Source organism: Paramisgurnus dabryanus, chromosome 4, assembly GCF_030506205.2.
Source record: "Paramisgurnus dabryanus chromosome 4, PD_genome_1.1, whole genome shotgun sequence".
Lineage (NCBI taxonomy): Eukaryota > Metazoa > Chordata > Actinopteri > Cypriniformes > Cobitidae > Paramisgurnus > Paramisgurnus dabryanus.
In genome coordinates, this window is record NC_133340.1 from 23,079,995 (window position 1) to 23,097,106 (window position 17,112).

Here is a 17,112-nt window from a genome sequence, read left to right on the forward strand (position 1 = left end):
TATCATGCGGATACATGTTAAATTTTTTATTTTGTGATCAATTTCATTTTTGCTAGTAATTTGATGCTATAGAAATGGGGTGTGTTGTTATGATTGGCGTAAAACCATGCTGATAATCAATACCAAAAAACGTGGTTATTACACTTTTACCACAATAAAACCATGGTTTTTCGTAAGAGAAGACTGCACCTCGGTAAAGACACATGGAGTGGTGAGGTAAGGAAAAGCCTCCTAAACAAAAAACTGTACAACAGTAACACTAAAGTTTATTCGCTACTGGTATCGGTACTCGATCGACGGCCCGCCCGACTGTTTAAGTTGATTTTCAATAAAGCAGTGTTGATTTTTTCGCTCCTGGGTCCTGAGTAACTGGTGATGCTCAGGAAGCTACTTGTGTTGTTTAGTTGTGCTAAATTAACCCCCCCAAAAAATGTTTTACAGATACAAAACTGGTTTGTTTCTCCCTGCTAAAAAAACAACAGAAACCAGAAATTCTATTGGTTTTAATGGGAATTTTATTGGCTGTATTGGAAACCATTAGGAATTTCTGTATTATTGTTTTTTTCAGCAGGGTCATTAAACCCACAGCTAGATCACAACACCTGAAATATAACTTATATTGAAAGATTTGCGTGGATTATAATAGCATGTGTATCCTCTTCAAAAAAATATTAAAAACTGGATTATGTGCAATCGAAAATTTCTTTTTGTGTCCACATTTTTAGAGGCTCACCCATTATACCCCTTATGAAAATGAATAATGGTTTTATTGGTAAAAGTGTAGTAACCATGTTTTTGATGCAGTGATTACTAAATCACTGAAAATGACCCAGCAGATGTTCACTTAATGACTTAATTATATCTTCATTATCTCATTAACTTTAACACTTAACTTTTTTTATAACACCTAACTAGGTGTGGATTATAAAGCAGTGTTAGTTTAAGACTGGGTATTTTGCTATGTACACTGAAAAAAATATTTTAGTGGATTTACTTTAAAAAAGCTAGTACACTTTTTCCACTTACAAACAAATCAACCGTGATGGGAGTCATGAATGAGTTTAGTACTATGTTGATATCCATCATGCATTACAGGATGAAGCGTTATTTTGATGATTGTCACCATTGTTGAGATTCACCCATTGGTTCTTAGTGTCTTTATGTGTTTCATTAAGCCAGTAGTTGAAAACATCTGTGTATTTAGTTTTTTTTGTAAGAACGTGATTGCTACAACAGCTTTAATATCTAATTGTGACACTACAGGTCAGGGGTCTCATTTATAAAACTGCATAGAATCCATACTAAAAGTATGCCAAGCGTATGGCAAAACATATTCAGATTTATAAAACTATGGGTACGCACACCAGCAAGCAATGTTCCTTTCATAAATCACATACCACCTGCAAGTGTGCTTACATATGCATCATATGCTGCCCTTTACACGCCCATGATTAACCATAAATAGTCAATGCAAATCACCTCATGAATGCTGCCTGCATATTAATAAAGCTGGCATTCAATTGTTCTTTCATAAGCTAAATGCTCCTGGCCAAACACAAGTCATTGTCGTAATCCTCCAGCATTGCAATCATGCAGCATTTAAATATGTTTACAGCAAAATTATTGTACACCTTGCAAAATCACAGAATAAATGAGAAGTATCACTAAAATAAAATAGATGTGTTTTCTGCTGCTTTTGTGCATGTGTCTGATATATGTGTCTGATACAGTAGATTGGTCTACTCTGTAATTTCATAGCAACACTAATACAGTAGAGTTTTCTTTGCAAATGTTTTTATCAAACCATTATGACAGCCTTTTAACCTTTATAGAGTCAATGACCCAAATAAAGCAAACATTGATCACCACAATGGTTGTTTTCATAAAATAATTGTGGGTGTAAAAGTGACGTTTACTGCTATCTGGGTTACAAATGAAGGGTAAGTAAACTTTGCTTAAAATTCCAATATACATTTATTTCCAAACAATTGTCTTAGGAAGAAAATATGATGCAAGGGCAAAGCTTTTTATCTAAAAACAGAAAGGCGACAGTAGTGGTAAGATCTGTTAACCTGCATTATAAATAAATAATTAAAATTAAATAAATTGATTTAATATTACATATTTTATGGAAATGTGCTTTACTCGTTTTAGTTGCATTACATAAATGGTCAAAGAGTCCAACTAAAACAAACACTGATCACCATAATTGTGACTTTAAATGACACAAAACAACCTAGTAAGTGAATTGTATTTTCTATAGCAATATTTTTACAGAATCTTCTGAAATAGAGTTTTGAAGTCTGAAAAGACTTTAAGACATTATGATGATTTTAGTGTAGTTTGTTTTGTTTTATGGTACAGAATTTGTACCTTTTGCCTATTCTTTAAATTTAGGGCAGGCAAGGATAGTCGAATCTGCAACTATTTCCCCAAGTATACCAATCACATTACCTTAAGTAAAGTAATACTCTAAGATTAGATCATACTCACTTATAATTGTCAGAAGACTTTCCCGTGGTTGATTATTTGAGCAAAGTTCACGAAAGCAGAAGACTTCTTGTCTTTTATAAAATTTAATAATACAATTTAGTTGTTTGTGATTACAAGTTTTGCTGATTTAAAAAGAAAATAAATAAAAAATCCAAATTAGATAAAAAGTAATAAAACAAAAATACAGAGTCTAAAAAATACTAAGTCTAGAGCACACAAGATTTCAGGCTGTCAGATAACGGAGATGCTGGCAGCGGTGTCCAGATCTGAATAAGTTCTGCAGCAGCATCAATTTATAGGGACGGTCTCAAGGCCAAATTCCAGGAATCATATTCAAGGCCTCATGGCCTTTGATCCTTACATTTACTGGGAAATTCCCCAATCATCTTATATATGCGATGAAGTCTCTTTGTTGTTCTTCTCCGAGCTCTTCTGCGTTTTCTCCAATGAAGACAGGTCTTTAAATCATGCTTTAAACCATAATATATCCCTTATGCTTTGTTCTATCTAATACATGTATCATAATAAACTAGTAAATACAAAACCATATATTTGTCATTTTGTTGGAAATTTAAGAGCTGTCATGCATATATTCCCAACTCGGTGATTATAATACTTTGCATTAAAGCAACACTTGACGTATAAAATAATAAAAATATTAACATGACAAAAGGAGTATAAAATAACAAACCATAGTTTTCTATTGCTCCAAAGAATTACATATAAAATTAGGTGTATTATTCGGCTTATAAAACTTGGATAATTTGCTAAATCTTACCCAATAGTTTCAGTATGTTTTTTCTGATGATTCTGAAAACTTTCAGAATGAGCAAATCTCTCTCCTCAGATCGGGCAGACGTACGGTTTCTCTCCAGTATGAACTCTCTCATGGACTTTTAAGTGAACTTCCTGAGTAAAAGTCTTCTCACATTGAGAACATTTGTAAGGTTTATCACCTGTATGAGTTCTCTGGTGTCTCACTAAATGTGAACGTTGACTAAAACTCCTTCCACAGACATTACATTTGTAAGGTTTCTCTCCGGTGTGAATTCTTTCATGGGCTTTTAAGGAAGCTGAATGAGCAAATGTTTTCTCACACTGAGAGCATTTGTAAGGTTTTTCACCTGTATGAATTCTCTGGTGTCTCACTAAATGTTCATGTAGACTGAAACTCTTCCCACAGACATTACTGTGATGAGGTTTCTCTCCAGTGTGAATTCTCTCATGGACTCTAATAGAAATTAAATCAGAGAAGCTCTTTCCACAGATCGGGCAGACGTAAGGTTTCTCTCCAGTGTGAACTCTCTCATGGGCTTTTAAGTGACCTGCATGAGCAACCGTCTTCTCACACTGAAAGCATTTGTAAGGTTTTTCACCTGTATGAGTTCTCTGGTGTATCACTAAACTGTCATGTCGATTAAAACTCTTCCCACAAACACTACAGTGATGAGGTTTCTCTCCAGTGTGAATTCTCTCGTGGGCTTTTAAGTGACCTGCATCAGCAAACGTCTTCTCACACTGAAAGCATTTGTAAGGTTTTTCACCTGTATGAGTTCTCTGGTGTCTCACTAAACTGTCATGTCGATTAAAACTCATCCCACAAACACTACAGTGATGAGGTTTCTCTCCAGTGTGAATTCTCTCGTGGGCTTTTAAGTGACCTGCATCAGCAAACGTCTTCTCACACTGAAAGCATTTGTAAGGTTTTTCACCTGTATGAGTTCTCTGGTGTCTCACTAAACTGTCATGTCGATTAAAACTCTTCCCACAAACATTACAGTGATGAGGTTTCTCTCCAGTGTGAATTCTCTCATGGACTATCAGATGAGATTTATGACTGAAACGTTTATCACAGTGTGAACATTGAAAGGGTTTTTGTTCAGTGTGTAGTGTTTTGTGTGACTTGCACTGATACGGTCTCTCATTAGTGTGTTTCTTCAGATAATGTTCATGTTCTGTGTGTTTTCTCTTATGGCTCTCTAAATATCTCAATGTCTCTCCACCGCTGATGCAGGAAAGAGTCGAGGACGTTATTTCTCCATCCAAACACAATTCACTCTTTACATCTGAAAGAAACATGAAACAAATAAATTGACTTTTATTTATATAAAGTAGGATGAATTGAGATTCTGTATCTTTTCTATATTCACTCAGAGAGAGAAGACAGCTGTCAGTGTTGGTATTATAGCTGCTTGGGTAATTATATATTGATTAAATCAAATTGTTTCGTCTTTTACTGAATTTATACTTAAAACCACATTTTCCTTATAATAGTTTACTATGGAAAAGGGTTTACATAAAATTAACTTGTTGTGTTTCTATTCAGGGCTCATAAGATGACTTGATGAGCGTGCTTTACTTCGGTTAGTGGTTAACTGGTCAACATGAGCATCCCTACTTTAGTGTTGGTTTTGACACACTGCTGGTGGTACCCATATGAACACAGAGCCGGTGTTAATTTAATATCAGGGATTTTACTGTGTATAGCTCTGGCAATTTGGGGAAATTAGTTTTGCGATATTACAAACCTCCTGTCAACTATTGTGCACACCCCTACAATAAAGTTTTATTTTATATTAAAAAAACAAATAAAACAAATTGCTTTACACCCAAATCCCTAATAAAAAAAGCCACAAATCTCAACTAGTTTTAAAAAATAGATAGTGGTTTTTACAAAACAAATGCCACTTGGTGTCATTGTTTGCTGCATACTCTTGTGAAAAAAAATATATTATTGCATAACCATTAACACAAAGTTTTAGAAATTTGAAAAATACATTCTTGGAGCTTTCCATTGTTATGATTATTTTAGGTTTACAGTATGCTATTAAAAATAGTAAAAATGTAACAATTTTGGGGAGACATACATTTACCTGACAGAAAAAAATTATGACCATCATCATTGTCTTCATATTCATCTTCTGTTGGTTCAGTTTTTATTTCTGTAGGTTCAGTTTTGATCTTCATCATGAGGTTCCTGAAGTCGATGAGTTTGACTGAACACATCTTGAGTTTGGTCTGCAGGATCTGCTGCTGTTCTCCAGCGTTACAGACAGAATCCAGAGACTCTGTGGAGGTTTGATCAGTAGATTCCTCATCCTGTAAGCCCTGATCAGTTCCTGATTTACAGCACATCACATCCATCTCTTCATCAACACTAAAATACACAGAGACAAGACTCTGTTTACACTCAATAAAACACTCAAGAGAGAAAAAAACTGAGGATACACAAACACATCACACGCGAGCTCTTTCTTTCTTTCTTTCTTTCTTTAGTGGGTTTATCGGCGGACTAAAGAGCTGCAGAGCGCCTCCTGCTGTACTGGAGAGAGAAGACGCTCAACACTTCATTCATCTCTCATTCATTACCACACCATGAAGAAACATCAACTTTGTTGTGTAATGACTGTCACAATTCTGATTTTTACCAGTGTCAAGGAATACAGTCTCCACCTGCAATAGCGATTGGAGATTTACACATATATGCATAAGGAGGAAAGAAGAAGTTGATAAACTCAACAAGTGCTGAAGTAACAAAATAAAGACAAAACATCAAACTTTTAAAAGTATAATGATAGGACATTGTAAAGAAAATAATTATTAAAGAATGGGAACATCAGTGTGATTTAAAATGCTATGAAAAGTTTTCCCTCCACATCAAGCAATGAATAACCAGTCTTAATAAAACAATGTTACATTTGCTAAAAGAGGAAAATTAGTTTAGTAAAGGTCAAAGGACGAATGTCTAACTTAAGGAAACGTTAATCACAATAATGGTGACTTCAAATGAACCCATAACAAACACAAACTTAAGATTTAATTTGATACATTCTGTGATTACATCACGTCAGAAGGAAGATTTGTCTACTAAATCACGTGTGTGGATGCTGGAATAGTTGAGCACTTTTATTTTGTTCTGATAACTGTTTAAGTTAAACTTATCATCCCGGTTTAGAAAATAACGCTGCAAGTTATAATTTTTGTTTTTTTAACAGAGATGATGATAGAGAGGCAAACGTGAAAGATAGCAGCTTTTGGAGTCATACACCCACCAATGTTCATTTAATACTGGGGATTTCACTGCAACACTGCTTCAGTGTTAAATTTTAACACCAGTCTTTTTGCACACCCATCTGGGTGTGTATTATATATACACCAAGCAGTGTTGATTTACCACCGGGGATTTTGCTGTGTAGAGAAGACGACAACTGGGTCATTGTTCAATTGTGGTGGCAAATGAGAGGCAGAATTTTTTTAAATGCTTCTTTGTTTTCTTTTAATAAAATGTATTGTTTTGCATTTAAAATTATTTTAAATTGCTATATCAATTAAAACTGAAGCTTAATAACATTTTGTGGTGTTACCAATATTTGAAGTAAAAAGACACTTAGTAACACCACAGACACTAACACCACAGACAAATTAGCCTAAATCCAGTCTTCTAAAGTTTCCTAAAATGGAGGCTGCCATCATGATGATTTCAAGATCAGAGGACATTTAGGAAATATTAATGTATGTATTTATCAAAATAAAAATAAAATAAAATCTGCAAGTTATAAACATAACATCACAGACACACAAACACTTATAAAGTGTGACAGATGAAATTGTCAGAAATTTAGATAACTTTAAGAAAATTATTAAAAAAGAATGCACTCACCATGCACCCCTCAGATTAACCAGCACCTGCACTGACCAATGAAGTAGTACAAATATATTTCCTCCTTTACTTAAAAGGGCAACATCCATTGTCATAACACCACAGACATGAATTTGAACTACTTGTTTTCTTAAATATATAACATTATTTTAATAAAATTGTAGAAATAAAATCTATATTCACAATATAACCACTTCATTTGTGTAAAAATGTAATATTGTTGCAATTATAATCCATAATATCTCTCCATAATAGGTGTGGCAGGAACTTCAATGTTGCCAGAGTCCGTCTCAGTGTTTGATGGTTTCTATCACTCAGTTTTACTTTTACCCATTGTTTTCTTTCACTGATGAAGTCTTTTTTCATGAAGTTTTCATGACTAATGAAGTTTACATGCTAATGGTATGTGCTTCACATGTACATTTATTAATGAAAGTGTGAAACATGTGTCACTAAACGATACTGTTACGCATCCTCACGCTTTTTCTTCTTCTTCCTTTATTTCTTTACGCCATTCCAGCATCTACGGCTATATTCATGGGGAACCAGTTAATCCATACACAAGTTTTTTTCAGACAAGTTGATCCATACACTGGTTGGGGGAGTGACAATTTGGCATGTCCAATTTGCCTAACTGGGAGGAGGAAACCGGAGTACCTGGAGTAAACCCACACTGACACTGGGAGAACATGCAAACTCCACACAGAAAGGCCACCTGCCCTAGCCGGGGCTTGATCCAGGGACCTTCTTGCTGTCAGGCAACAGTACTGAGCCACTGTGCCGCCCCCTCACACTTTTGGGTATATGTAAGTGGGTATACCTGTCCACAGCTCAAATTTACTTGTAGTGAATAATTCAGAGTAATGCAGAATAAATCCAAACATAACAATTTTTTAGACAGTTAAGCAACATGATAATTCAAAAATCATTTCAACTAATATAACCCATTCATCAATCTTAAGAAATGTCAACGATACCAAATAATTCAAAGTCTAATTCAAACAATATAATGCATTGATCAATCATACAAAACACTGAATAATACAAAAGGAGAGAGTAAACGACAAATTAATTCAACATTCAATTCAAGCAATATAACACACTGATCAATCACACAAAAAACATTAATTGTAAAAATGTTACCTGGCGATGAGAACTAAATATTAGCTTTTTTGGGACCACAAATAACCGAGGTCAATGTAAAGTCATTCATAGAAATAAATTGTTTTTGTTCTAGTACATTATCTAATCAAATATTCACATTGAATATACACAACCAGTGTGTCAAGACAAACACTACAATGATTTCAGTGTACTTTGTTCTTTAGTGTGTTTCTTCTGATGATGCTGAAAACTTCCATAGTAAGAATCTCTCTCCACAAATCGAGCAGACATAAAGGTTCTCTCCTGTTTGAACTCTCTCATGGGCTTTTAATTACTTGACTGAGTAAATGTATGAGTTCTCTGGTGTCTCACTAAACTGTCATGTCGACTGAAACTCTTCCCACAAACACTTCAGTGATGAGGTTTCTCTCCAGTGTGAACTCTCTCATGGACTTTTAAGTGACCTGCCTGAGTAAAAGTCTTTCCACACTGAGAGCAGACGTAAGGTTTCTCTCCTGTATGAACTCGCTGGTGCTTTAAAACGTTAGCATGTTGCCTAAAACCCCTCCCACAGACATTACATTTGTAAGGTTTCTCTCCAGTGTGAATTCTCTCATGGGCTTTTAAGGAACCTGACTGAGCAAAAGTCTTCTCACACTGAGAACATTTGTAAGGTCTTTCACGTGTATGAGTTCTGTGGTGTGACACTAAACTGTCACGTCGACTGAAACTCATCCCACAAACACTACAGTGATGAGGTTTTTCTCCAGTATGAACTCTCTGATGGACTTTAATAGAACTTAAATCAGAGAAGCTCTTTCCACAATGAGAGCATTTGTAAGGTTTTTCACCTGTATGAGTTCTCTGGTGTTTCACTAAACTGACACGTTGACTGAAACTCTTCCCACAAACATTACAGTGATGAGGTTTCTCTCCAGTGTGAACTCTCTTATGAACATTTAAATGAGATGAATTCGAAAATCTCTTCCCACATTGAAAGCAGACGTAAGGTTTCTCTCCAGTGTGAATTCTCTCGTGGATTATCAGCTGAGATTTATGACTGAAACGTTTATCACAGTGTGAACATTGAAAGGGTTTTTGTTCAGTGTGTAGTGTTTTGTGTGACTTGCACTGATACGGTCTCTCATTAGTGTGTTTCTTCAGATGATGTTGATGTTCTGTGTGTTTTCTCTCATGGCTCTCTAAATATCTCAATGTCTCTCCATCGCGGATGCAGGAAAGAGTCGAGGACGTTATTTCTCTATCCAAACACAATTCACTCTTTACATCTGAAAGAAACATGAAACACATAAATTGACTTGTATTTACATAAAGTAGGATGAATTGAGATTCTGTATCTTTTCTATATTTACACACACACTGTAAAAAATACTCTGCTGCCTTAAAATTTTTTGTTGAATTAACTGGGATTTACAAGTCATTTCAACTTACTATTATTTATCTTGACTAGAGATAAGTTGTTATAACTACAGGTGAGTTGTTATAACTTATAATTTTAAGTTGACTTTTCTCAACTATATTTTATAAGTTGTGACAACTCATCTCTGTTGACAGCACTTGTAAATCTGAGTAGATTTAACAAAATTTTTTAAAGCAACACCAAATAGTTTTTGCTCTGTGCTCCCCCTACAGGTTAGAATCGTAATTATCAATTACCCACTGTCTTAAATACTGAGGCATAGCTGGCTCTGATTGGATTGTAGGTCTGCCGTAAAGCAAGTTTTTGTAGTATTCACTCAGACTACAGGACCGCTCTTTAGTGCGGTTTTGGCCGATAGAGGGCTGCAAAGCGAATATGAAAGTGCTGTTCACCCTGTTTAGAGTAGATGAACGACTGAAACTGTTTTGGAAGCGTTATTTTAAGGTAAAAAAAACTCTTTGGTGTTGCTTTAATGCAGCAAAGTATTTTTTACAGTGAGAAGACAGCTGTTATTGTTGGTATTATAGCTGCATGGGTAATTACATATTGATTAAATCAAATAGTTTTGTCTTGAATTTATACTTAAAACCACATTTTCCTTATAATAGTTTACTATGGAAAAAGATTAACATAAAATTTAGCTTGTTGTGTTTCTATTTAGGGCTCATAAGATGACTTGATGAGTGTGCTTTACTTCGGTTAGTGGTTAACCGGTCAATATGAGCATCCCTACTTCAGTGTTAGTTTAACTATTAACACAAAGTTTTAGAAATTTGAAAAATGCATTCTTGGAGCCTTCCATTGTTATGATTATTTTAGGTTTACAGTATGCTATTAGTGTTAGAAATATGTATTAACAACTTGATCTCATCTGTGGGCCCCTTACATTTGACAAAATTCTAACTCCGTCATTTTCTTTTTCAAAAAGGTGATGAATTTAAACTACACACTTAGAGCAACATAAACAGTTTGTGTGGGCCCGCAACAGTTGGTGTTAAAAAATAGTAAAAATGCAACAATTGTGGAGACATAAATTTACCTGACAGAAAAAAATCATGACCATCATTGTGATTGTCTTCATATTCATCAGATGTGGGTTCAGTTTTTATTTCTGTGGGTTCAGTTTTGATCTTCATCATGAGGTTCTTGCAGTCCATGAGATTGACTGAACACATATTGAGTTTGGTCTGCAGGATCTGCTGCTGTTCTCCAGCGTTACAGACAGAATCCAGAGACTCTGTGGAGGTTTGATCAGTAGATTCCTCATCCTGTAAGCCCTGATCAGTTCCTGATTTACAGCACTTAGCATCCATCATCAACACTAAAATACACAGAGACAAGACTCTGTTTACTCTCAATAAAACACTCAAGAGAGAAAAACACTGAGGATACACAAACACATCACACGCGAGCTCTTTCTTTCTTTCTTTCTTTAGTGGGTTTATCGGCGGACTAAAGAGCTGCAGAGCGCCTCCTGCTGTACTGGAGAGAGAACCCTGCTGAAAAACAATACAATTCTTTACGAAAACTCTAAGGTTCCAATTGAAATACATAAGGAATACAAATAGTTAAATAAAGGTGATTTGCAAACTTATTATTTTGCAAAGTAGTTTATCAGGGTTAGCCAAAATATTTTGACCCCATAGAAAAGTAGGGCCTTTAAATAATTTCACAAACATACCTTACAAAAACATTACCGGTGCATCTTGACACAAAACAATGACACAGATATATTTTAAGATGTCAGTTCAAGGTGTTTTGGGCTAAGACGCAGCTTTAGGTCTGAGAACTGTGCACATTAATTTTTTTATCATTCAATACCTTTGCTAATGCTGTGTTAGTAGGCAAGGCAAGTTTATTTGTATAGCACATTTCATACACAGATGTCATTCAAAGTGCTTTACGTAGAAATTATACAGTACAGTAATAAACTGTTGTTCTAAATCATGTGATGTAGAAATACCATTGAATGTAGCTGGGAAATGTAGCTACCAATAGTTTATTGTGATTGAACATGTTTTTTTAAAGATATAATTTAGAAGTAATTTTCTATCCTGATTTTGACTCTCGGAGCTTACCTAAGCACAATCTGGGTTAAACACAAACATCTGTAAATCATTTGCCCTGATAAACTGTGGCTTAAAGAGGAAAACAAAGAAGAAATGTCTTTGTCCCGAACTTTAAAGAGTGCACAAACTAAAAAATAAGATTGAGAGTTTAGAAATGTTACCTGGCGATGAAAACTACACACAGCGATCGTAGCTGGTCTCCACACCACAGACAAAATAAAAAACGATCCAGCCCCAGACACCAGATCATGTCAGAAAATATAAGTTTACTTTGTTAAAGCATCTGTCAGATATAAGGCGGATCAATCGTTGCTAGAGGAGAGCATAAACAGAGTCGTGAGACGGAGGTTTTAGATGATAAAATAGAACAGAGTTTTATTGATGGACAGCTTAGTTTCAGTTGCATATGCCTCAATGTTCAAACCTCGTCCACCCCAGGAATACAGCATGCACGGTTATATCCAAAATTGCTCAGCTGCATCATCCCTTAGACCTTGGGCTTCCATAAACATTCTCTTTATCTATCTCTGTTTACACACAGACAGAACAGCTCTGAAACTTCCCAAATGTGCAACTGAACCACCAAGAGACATATAAAATATAGAAACACAATGAATTAATGAATGAAATAATAAAATATAGAAATATAATAATGAATGAATAAAAACAATAATGAATAAATGAATTAATAAACAATACTGTAATAATAAAAATAATAATAATGAAATTGATAATGATAAAATAATATTAATCAAATACAATAATTAAATGGATAATAACTAATGATTATAAAATGACTATGATGATTATGTAAATAAATGATTAAACATAAAAAACACAATAATAAAAAGATTCTGCATGTGAGGATCTAAGGTGGGATCCTTCAACATGATATAACACTTAGATCTCATTGGTCGATTTGTTTATTTGTCAGGCGAAAGAGGGAAAATAAAAAAAAAATTACACAGTGGTAAAAGACTTCGATTTTTTGCGTCGCAAATAACCGAGCTCAAAGTAATTTATAGAAATCAATTGCTTTTGTTTTAGCATGTTATCGCGTCAAACATTCTCACAGCAAATACATGACCATAGTGTAAAGACACTTTGATGATTTCAAAGTAGTTTGTTATTTGGTATGTTTCTTCTGATGATGCTGAAGATTTCCAGAATAAGCAAATCTCTCTCCACAGATCGAGCAGACATAAGGTTTCTCACCAGTGTGAACTCTCTGATGTAACACTAAATTGACACGTTGATTAAAACTCTTCCCACAGACACTACAGTGTTGAGGTTTCTCTCCAGTGTGAAGTCTCTCATGAACTCTAAAATAAGATGGATTAGAGAAGCTCTTACCACAATGAAAGCAGACGTAAGGTTTCTCTCCAGTGTGAAGTCTCTGATGGGCTTTTAAGTTATATGACTGAGTAAAAGTCTTCTCACAGTAAGAGCATTTGTAAGGTTTTTCACCTGTATGAGTTCTCTGGTGTGAAACTAAATTATTTAGTTGATTAAAACTCTTCCCACAAACACTACAGTGATGAGGTTTCTCTCCAGTATGAACTCTCTGGTGAGCTTTTAAGTTACTTGCCTGAGCAAACGTCTTCTCACATTGAGAGCATTTGTAAGGTTTTTCACCTGTATGAGTTCTCTGGTGTGAAACTAAATTATTAAGTTGATAAAAACTCATCCCACAAACATTACAGTGATGAGGTTTCTCTCCAGTGTGAATTCTCTCATGGCGTTTCATATGAGATTTATGACGGAAACGTTTATCACAGTGTGAACATTGATAAGGTTTCTCTTCAGAGTGAATTTTCTGGTGTGATTTCAATTGACCTGATTTCCTGAAGGTTTTTCCACATTCACTGCACTGATATGGTTTCTTCAGATGTTGCTTCTGTTTTGTGTGTTGTCTCTCTAAATGTCTCTGTGAGCTCAATGTCTCTCCACCGTTGATGCAGAAATCTTTTTGTGCAGTCAGTCGCTCTTCTGATGTTGAGGACATTACTTCTCCTTCCAAACACGATTCACTCCTTACATCTGAAAGAAACATGAAACAATTAAATTCACTTTTTAAAGATAAAGTGAGATTCTGTATCATTTTCTATATTCACACAGAAACAAAGGACAACTGTCAGCGCTGTTTACTGAGTTTATACTTAAAACCACATTTTCCTTATAATAGTTTACTATGGAAAAGGCTTAACATAAAATTTAGCTTGTTGTGTTTCTAGTCACACAGCAAAATCAACTCTGCTGGGTGTACATATTGTCCCAATCATACAGAGTTAAAAAGTAACACTGAAGTTGAGTTAAAAGCTGCAATCAGTAATATTATTCTCTCTATCACCATCTGTTTTTGAAACCTAAAATTGCATTTTACATCTTACTAGTAGGGGCGGTTTCCAGGACAGGGGTTAGACTAGTCCTAGACTAAAATTAATGTAAGAGCTGTCCAAACAAACTTACAATGACATATCTTAAAATACATCAGTGCTCTTTGTTTTGCCTCAAAATGAACACCAGTAATGTGTTTAGTAAGACATGTTTGTTAAAACTAGTTATATTTTCTAATTAAACTAAGGCCTAGTCTTGGCTTAAGCTAATCCCTGTCCAGGAAGCTACCCTGTAGAATATTTTTTTAAACTTAGGTTTAGATAGTTTTGTTTCATTTAAAGTCACCATTACTGTGATCAGTGTTTGTTTTAGTTGGGCTTGAGCGTTAGCATGTCACTTTGTTCTAGTTGCTGTAATTTAGTGTGTTTAAGACATGTTTGTTATGGCTAAGAAAAGACAATCGTGTAGATCAATGGTGATGGTAATACGTAGGCTAATGTCAAAAATAATCAAAAAATCTGATTTATTAATTTAGTGTTTTCTCAATCAACAGAAGCATTAATTTCTGTTAATCATGTGATACTACAGTATAATGTCCAGAACTCATAACATTTTTATCATTCTAAAGGATTTAAAAAATATAACCGCTTTACAAATTGTACACACAATCATCAAGAATTGGAGTATGAATCGCAACAATGGTGACAAAGAAAATGGTAAAAATGTTCATTATTTATTCATGCTGCAGTCCTGGATGAGATTTGTAATTTGTTAATACCCAGCATGTATTGCAGCATGAAGCTATTCATTTTATTGTCACTTGTGATTCATACCCTGATTCTTGATGTTTGTGTGTCTACACTATTCAGTGGTTCATTTTAAGTGTCAGTGTTTCAAAATTGTTTGGAATGACAAATTGCTATGATAAAGCTGGATCACATACTATAATATCACATAATGACACTTCCAGTGATTGGGCAGTGGGCAAACATAATACATCAAATTTCTAGATAATTATATTCAGACTTCATGTTTTAGCCACCACTATAAAACTTGTATATTATTTGCTATAACAAACATGTTTTAAACACACTATGTTATAGCAGTCAGATAAAACCTAAGAGTCAAGTCCAACTAAAACAAACACTGGTCACAATAATTGTGACTTTACCATAAAAAATTTAAGTTAAACCACTTCAACTTGATTTTATAAGTTAGGTCAACTTTCACAACCCAAAACTTTTAATAAGTTTTGAGAAATTGAGAAAGTTGTTTTAAAGGGCCATATTGCATGAAAGTGCTAGCATTGTCACTTTGTAGGTGTGAGCAAAAATTAGGTCATTGAAATTTGGTTCTCCTTATGATGTTATAAGGAGATCTTATTATAATAATACCCCCCCCCCTAATCTGCACTGCCATTTAGTGCAGATAGAGAGAAAGAAATATAAAAAATAATTGACAGCACAATTGAGTTTAAATTGCATCAAACCACCATCATTGTGATCAGCGCATTTGCATTTTAGGACACACCCAAAACGACACACTTTTGCTCACACCTACAACGCTAAAGGGTGATTTATAGTCGTGCGTAAGTATGGCGTAGGCTATCCGTAGCCTGTGCGTAGCTCTGCGTAGCCTGACGTGCACCTCGCAAAAATTTTAACAGCGCGTCAGTTCTACGCGGACCGCAAGCGCTGTGATTGGTCCACCAGAACCCCTCCCGTCAGGTAAAACAAACTGCGTCATAGCTATTTCCGTTTGCGACGGTGAAAACAAAGATGAGCCAAGTTGAGGAGTGATTTAACTCAAACTGCAACAAAAGTCGCTGTTTATTTACTTCCATCATTGCTGGTCTTCTCAAATCATACACAACAAGTTGCGGTTTCTTCTTCATTTGTGGGTTAACTTGCCAAGTTTCTTCTTCTCTGACGGTCGCCCTGCTACTGTGGTTACACGCGTGGATACTGCCTACAAGCGGTTTGCGCGTGTGTTTGCACGTCGACGCGGAGGACAACGCAAAAGTATAAATGAAAACCGACGCGGAACCTACCGTAGGACCTACGCACGACTATAACGAGCCCTTAACATTTTCATGCCATGGGCCCTTTAACTTCATGCTGCACTTTTTGCAGGGTGTATGGTTGTGATTTACAAAGTTTGTAGAATGTATTTTTGGGCCAACCCATATAATCACTGTGTCTTATTTGGGCACCCGTGAAAAAACGTTCTGGCTATGTCCCTAGATATTAAGTGTTATAAATATGTATTAACAACTTGGTCTCTGTGGGTCTGTGACATTTTACAAAATTCTCACTCCGTTTTTCTCTAAAAGGTGATTAATATATGTAAACTACACTCATAGAGTTACATAAACAATGTTTGTGGGCCTGCAACAGTTGATTTAAAAATACAACAATAATTGAGGAGACATACCTGACAGAACAAAATCATGACCATCACTGTGTTTGTCTTCATATTCATCAGATGTGGGTTCAGTTTTTATTTCTGTAGGTTCAGTTTTTATCTTCATCATGAGGTTCCTGAAGTCGATGAGTTTGACTGAACACATCTTGAGTTTGGTCTGCAGGATCTGCTGCTGTTCTTCAGCGTTACAGACAGAATCCAGAGATTCTGTGGAGGTTTGATCAATAGATTCCTCATCCTGTAAGCCCTGATCAGTTCCTGATTTACAGCACATCACATCCATCTCATCATCAACACTAAAATACACAGAGACAAGACTCTGTTTACACTCAATAAAACACTCAAGAGAGAAAAACACTGAGGATACACAAACACATCACACGCGAGCTCTTTCTTTCTTTCTTTCTTTAGTGGCTTTATCGGCGGACTAAAGAGCTGCAGAGCGCCTCCTGCTGTACTGGAGAGAGAAGACGCTCAACACTTCTTATTCATTTCACAAGAAGGGACTGTTGGATGCCACCCGGGGAAGAGATGACAAAAACTTTGAGTTTACAGAATAAAACCTGCTCCTGACTAGGTTAAGT

The 17,112-nt window shown here is 35.3% G+C and overlaps 2 pseudogenes; both read right to left on the reverse strand.

Annotated features, from left to right (window-relative positions):
• Positions 1-2,009: 2,009 nt before the first annotated feature.
• Positions 2,010-5,749, reverse strand: LOC141282025 (uncharacterized; annotated as a pseudogene).
• A 1,628-nt stretch (positions 5,750-7,377) lies between these two features.
• Positions 7,378-16,928, reverse strand: LOC141279846 (uncharacterized; annotated as a pseudogene).
• Between the last annotated feature and the right edge of the window lie 184 nt (positions 16,929-17,112).